Source organism: Neovison vison, chromosome 12 (assembly GCF_020171115.1).
Source record: "Neovison vison isolate M4711 chromosome 12, ASM_NN_V1, whole genome shotgun sequence".
Taxonomy (NCBI): Eukaryota; Metazoa; Chordata; class Mammalia; order Carnivora; family Mustelidae; genus Neogale; species Neogale vison.
The window spans coordinates 9,129,366-9,136,102 of record NC_058102.1 but is presented as its reverse complement, the minus strand read 5'-3'; the positions used below and the strand labels follow the sequence as shown (position 1 = coordinate 9,136,102).

At 46.8% G+C, this 6,737-nt stretch overlaps 1 pseudogene; it reads left to right on the top strand.

Annotated features, from left to right (window-relative positions):
- Nucleotides 1-898: 898 nt before the first annotated feature.
- On the top strand, nucleotides 899-1,044 carry LOC122892690 (annotated as a pseudogene).
- Nucleotides 1,045-6,737: the final 5,693 nt, after the last annotated feature.

The following is a 6,737-nucleotide window of genomic DNA, read 5'->3' as shown; positions in this document are numbered from 1 at the left end:
GCCACCCAGGCACCCCATAAGCACCCAACTCTTAATCTCAATTCAGACCTTGATCTCAGGGTCCTGAGTTCAAGCCCTGAGTTGGACTCCATGCTGGGTGTGGAGCCTACTTATACAGACACACAGAGATACACACAGCAGTAAAAAAAAGTAATTAAAGGTACTTAAATAATTTTTTTCCTTTCAAAATATTTGATTACTTATAAAACGAAATAAGGGGGAGGGGTGCACCTGGGTAGTTCAGTGGGTTTGAGCCTTTGCCTTCAGCTTGGGTCATGATCCCAGGGTCCTGGGATCAAGCCCCTCATCGGGCTCTCTGCTTGGCAGGAAGTCTGCTTCCTTCTCTCTCTGCCTAACTGTGATCTCTGTCCAATAAATAGAATCTTTTACAAAAAAAAAAAGAAAAAGAAGAAGAAGAAGAAATAGGGATTATACAAGTGACATAAACTTGAAACTGCAAAAAAAGTATTTTATTATTAGTACATTTAGAGCTGATGATTCTTGTGGAACAATTTGTCAAAAGATTTAAGTCTTCAAAAAATCTATTTCATGTATGCCTGAATTTATTTTTTAATTTAATTTTATATGTAAGTTTATACAGTGGCATTTTAATATTTCCTCAAACATTTTCTGTACCTTGTGTAGTTGTACAAGAAATTGAAAGTTTGGGACACCTGGGTAGCTCAGTCAGTCCTGTTGGATGTCTGCCTTCAGCTCAGGTCGTGATCCCCAGGTCCTGGGATCCAGCCCCATATCGGGTTCCTTGCTCAGTGGGGAGTCTGCTTGTCCCTCTCCCTCTGCCCTTCCCTCTGCTCATGTTCTCTCTCTCATTCTTTCCCTCAAATACATAAATAAAATCTTAAAAAAAAAAAAAAAAGAAGGAAAGAAACTGAAAGTGATACTCACCTGGCATGAGAGATGCTAAGCGATCGCCAAGGTGGCTCTCACAGTGTGAGGCTCATACATTGCACTTGGGAAACGTGGGAAACTCGACTGCAATTTCTAATGGGCGGGGCGGTTGGCCTGCATTTGTGTTCTCCTCTGGAAAAAGAAAAACTGAAAGCGACCTCATAATTTGTCTATAATTTTAACAACCTATTTATGCACCTGGTTGTACTATGTTTGATTACAAGAAATATTAATTTTAAAATTTCCTTTCTCAAAAATAAAAATAAAAACTAAAATAAAATTGTCTCTCTCATGATGCTCATGAAGCTTCACATGAAAATAGAAGGATTTGCTATAAAGTGTGACCTTTAAATTTGAGTTCTTGTCCTAAGCCTCTGAATATTTGCTTTGCAGTGTTGCGGTGGTTTCCAAAACCAGGGATACTAGACTCTGAAGAATTGACAGCTCCCGGATACCCTTTATTGCCATGTCCATCCGTAGGCTTTGGTTTTACCAGCAGTTTACCGACAGTTCACTGCCCAAGTGCACACAGGTCCCATCCCAGACTTAGGCTGCAGGCTTCTGTTTCTGTAGATCTTCTGGACGGGCTCTTCCGTGGAGGGAGGGGGTCCCTTCTCTCACCCTGGCTTGGGTGGACTGTAGGCATATTCTGCTGCTGCCAATCTGGGCCCAGACCCCAGACTGCCCCGCCATGTGGCTGCATGCTGGGTGGCCAGGCCAGCTGGCACAGCACCCCTGCTGCCCACAGCCCGCCAGACTTGCTAGCCAGGGCCGGCTCCCCACCACCTGGTGTATCTTCACACGCGTGCGTCCCTGTCCTGTTGGACTTCCTTTACAAAACACAGGTTCGAGGAGCAAATCAATACAATTTTCAAGATGGGGAGAGCAGAGTGTCAAACCAAGAACCGGGTTCATTCTGAGCTGGGAGGCCTCTGTAACTGCACGGGTCCTACACCTATGAGCTCAGCCTTGCCCAGAATACTGATTCCAGTTTCCTCTCTACTGCTCCTTCATTCTATTCTGTTGTTGTTTTTATTTTTTTTTTAAGATTTTATGTATTTATTTGACAGAGATCACAAGTAGGCAGAGAGGCGTGGGCGGGGCTGAGGGGAGCAGGCCCCCCACCAAGCAGAGAGCCCAAGCAGGACTTGATCCCAGGACCCTGAGACCATGACCGGAGCCGAAGGCAGAGGCTTAACCCACTGAGCCACCCAGGCACCCCTTGTTGTTGTTTTTAAGATTTTATTTATTTATTTATTTGTTTATTTAAGAGAGAGAGTGCATGAGCAGAGGGCAGAGGGAGAAGCAGGCTTCCCACGAGGTGCTTGATCCCCTGAGATCAAGACCTGAGCCGAAGGCCGACCCTTCATCAACTGAACCACCCAGGCGCCCCTCCTTCATTCTATTCTGAATCGTTTTTTTCTCCTTTAGTCTCCTGGTCAGTTAGATAGCAACACTTAACTGTGGGCCTGTCACAGTGGCTATAATTATGATAAATTTAATCACCCAGTTCTAGTTCCCAGCACAGAGCTGCGAAAATCCTTGGAATTTCTGAATGATAGGGTTAAGAGGTTCACGTTGTGGTGTTCATAACAAGCCCCTTACCGTCACACCTGCGTGTATGGTAATGAGGTAACTTTTGGAAAACCCCTAAGAATGAGAGGGGTTGCCAAGGAAACCAGCCTTGGGACGGGGCGGGGCTGGACATTTCAGCCCCACCCCCCGACCTTCGGGTAAAGGAGAGGGGCTGAGATTGAGCTCAGTCACCAATGGCCAATGATTGAATCAAGCATGCCTCCATATAAAACCCTAACCAAAGGGATTCCAAGAGCTTCTAGACTGGTAAACACATCAAGGTTCTGGGAGGGTGGTGCCCCCAGAAAGAGCAGGGAAGCTCTTCACGCCCCACCCCTCCAGGTCCTTGCTCTGTTCAGCTCCTTTATCTGGCTCTTCCTGAGTCCTATCCTTTCATAGCAAATAGGTAATAGAAAGCAAAGCATTTCCCGGAGTTTTGCAAGCCCTTCTAGCAAATTATGGACTTATTCAGGAGGGAATCATGGCAACCCCTGATTTCTATAGCCAGCAGATCTGAAGTAGAGGGGGCTGGGACTTGCCATTAATATCTAAAGTGAGGGCAGTCTTGGGACTGAGCCCTTAACTTGTAAGATCTGACACTAATTCTAGCAAGATTAGGTCAGAGCTGAACTAACTACAAGACGTCCAGCTGGTGTCAGAGAGTGGGTCAATGTGAGAAAAACTCCACACGTTGGTGTCAGAAGTGTTGGCGCTAGCGGTAATAGAGAAGAAGTGTGTGTGTGTGTGTGTGTGTGTGTGTGTGTCCAGAGCGATGCTAAGCACTTAGCAAATCTATTTCACGTCTTTCAATGACTGTGAAAGAGACACGAAGCTGAGCCCATTTTAGAGATGCGGAGCTGGGCCAGAGAAGTGGCAGAGCCAAGGTCACACTGGGCAGAGCCTGAAGAGCCATAGTTCATCTGCCTTCAAAATCCGTGCTCTTGGGGCACCTGGACAGCTCAGTCAGTTAAGCATCTGACTCTTGATTTCAGCTCAGATCACGATCTCAGGGTCGTGCGATGGAGCCCTGCATCAGGCTCTGTGCTCAGTGTGGGAAGGGTGTTCTGCTTGAGGTTCTCTCTCTCTCTCTTTCTCTCACCCTCTGCCTCTGCCTACCCCCCACCCTGCTCTCTCTCTCTCTCTCACATAAATAAATAAATTGTCTTTTAAAAATCCATGTTCTTAGCCACTGCCTTTTGTTAAATGATTTTTATACCAGTGTATGGTTGTGTCAGTAATTCCCATATCCTTAAAGCCAGTTTTACACAAAAATCACCCCCGCTCAGAATGTCTCTGGATCAGCAAAGGCTTCAACTTTGGTCACCCACCTGTCTTCCTCCCTGCTTACCCATCTCTGCTGTCTTCCCAAGCCTGTCCCAATTCTGTGTCCTAGAAAATGCTACTTCGAACATTTGAGAGATTGCTGACAAAACCGAAAAGCTTTTCCTCAAGCTTTTTCAAAAATTTGCAGGCTTTTCAAAACTCACATCAGCTGGGTGGTGGCATCGGTCGAGCCCTTGCTGTTAGCATGGCAGACTCCCAGGCTCGCCCTTGGCCCTCTTCTCCATCCACACTTGCTTCCTTGGTAAGCCCATCTGGTCCCACGGCTTGAAATAGCCACTGTATACTGATCGCTCCCAAGCAAGCACCCCCCCAGCTTGGGCCACTTGCTTATCCAACTGCCTGCCTTTACCCTGAGATATCTGGTCGACGTCTCCCGTTCATCGCCCTCAAAGCCAGATTCCTGGTGTTGCCTCCCCATCTCAGTAAATGGCAACTTTAGCTTCCTTGTGCTCAGGGCAAAAATCCTTGGAGCCATTCTGGTTCCCCTTTCTCTCCTATTTCATGTGTGATCCACTGGCAGATGCTATCAACTCTTCCTCATTCTGACCACTTCTCTCCACTTCCACCATAATCATTCTGGTCCAAGCCACCCTCACCATTCTCCTAGGGCCATTCTCCCTGGACCACTGCAGGAGCTGCCCAGATAGTGTCCCTGCTTCCACTCTGGTCCCCTCCAGTCTGTTCTCAACACCAGCAGCCTTAATGATCATTATGGTAATTGTTGCTCCCAGTCTATGGACTTTAGAATGTGCCAGACACTGTTCTGAAGGCTTCCTTTATATTAACTATATTTAATCCTCGTAATAACCATACAAACTGATTACTGTTATTATCCCCATTTTACAGATTATGAAACTGAGGCACAGAGAAATTAAATAACTCATCCGAGGTCACCACCCAGCTAGGAAGTGACCAAGGAATTCTTAGTCACTAAGCCTCTAAAATACAAGCCATTTACAGGGGTGCCTGGTGGCTCAGTGGGTTGGAGCCTCTGCCTTTGGCTCAGGTCGTGATCCCAGGGTCCTGGGATCGAGCCCCACGTTCGGCTCTGTGCTCAACAGGGAGCCTGCTTCCCTCTCTCTCTGCCTGCCTCTCTGCCTACTTGTGATCTCTGTCAAATAAATAAAATCTTTAAAACTAAATAAATAAATAAAATACAAGCCATTTAGGATCCTCTTCTAATAACTCTCAAAAACCATTCTGGCTTTCTTAGCGTAAAAGCTGAAGTCTTTACAAGGGCCTACGAGGCCCCACAGGACCTACCTCTGCTACCCCTCCTATCCCATTATCTGCCACTCCTCCCCTTGCTCTACCACACTGTTCCTCCTTGCTCCACCATACTGGCCTCCTCAGTCTTCCTCAGACCCTGTTCTTGCCTCAGGGCCCTTGCACATGCTCTTTCCTCTGCCTATAATGTGCTCGCCCCTCCAAGTCTCTGTCTATATTACACCTTGTCAATGAGACCATCCCTGGTCATGTCTTTGAAAAACTGTGGACCAGGGCACCTGGCAGACTCAGTCGGTAGAGTGTGTGACACTTGACCTCAGGGTCACGAATTCCAGCCCCACTCTGGTTATAGAGCTTACTTAAAATTAAAATAAAAATATTTTTTAAAAATTGCAGACCCCACCCACCCACTTTATTTTCCTCCATAACACTTTTTACTGCTTGACATATGTTTGTTTCCTCATTGTCTAGCTCTCCTCACGGAATTTCAGTCTCACGAGAGCAGAGATTTTGTCCTTGCTCCGTCCTAAATACAGTGCCTGGCATAGAGTAGGTGCTTAATTGCGAATTGTTGCCTTAATGAATGCATCTTCCCACCTTCCCTCCTTTCCCTGTGCCTGGCATAGAGTAGGTGCTTAATTGCGAATTGTTGCCTTAATGAATGCATCTTCCCACCTTCCCTCCTTTCCCTGTGCTCACTTATTCCAAACACAGGCACTTTCAGGCCTGGTTTCCCTCCGTGGTCGTAATAGCCAAGCTTTGTCCCTCTCTTTAAAAAATCAAAGCATTGGGGCGCCTGGGTGGCTCAGTGGGTTAAAGCCTCTGCCTCTGGCTTAGGTCATGATCCCAGGGTCCTGGGATCGAGTCCCGCATCGGGCTCTCTGCTCGCTGGGGAGCCTGCTTCCTCCTCACTCTCTGCCTACCTCTCTGCCTACTTGTGATCTCTCTCTGTCAAATAAATAAATAAAATCTTTAAAAAAAAAGAAAAAGAAAAAGAAAAAGAAAAACAAAGACATAAAATAAATAAATAAATAAATAAATAAAATAAATAAAAAATCAAAGCATCTGCCAGATCCCATTGACTCAACTTCCTAAATATTTTTCAAACCATCCCCTTTCCCACCATCCCTCTGCCACCTCCTTGGTTCTGCCCTTCCGGAACAGATGCCTGGAATGCCTACAAGAATACACTGAGTTTTGCAGACATTGAATTTTTCCGTGTCTTCTCTAGCCCCAACCCTTTCAGTGGATTTCTTGTCCTCCCCAACCCCGGGCCCAAACGAGCTCCCCTTCTAGTGCTCCCATCTCAGTAAATCCTTCACCATCAACACAGCTGCCCAAGCCGGGAACCTGGGGTTCTCCTTCACACCCCTCTTTCCACCTCCAACCCATTGCCAGTCCTTCTCTTTTTAGTTAATTAGATGTTTTTGAAAACTGCCCATTTCCTTTTATCCTTGAGGCCACCACCCTAGTCCTGGCTGCCACCCATCTTATCTGCCTAGGAATCCCTAGGGCTCCCCACCTGCCATCTGGCCTGGGCTCATCTTCCTAAAATACACGTGTGATCACGGGACTCTCCCACTTCAATGAATCCCTACCCTTTCCCGTGCACAGACAACACTCTCCCTGATTTGGCCCAGCCTCCTGCCCCTCTTGATTTCTACCAGGGCTCCCTCCCACTC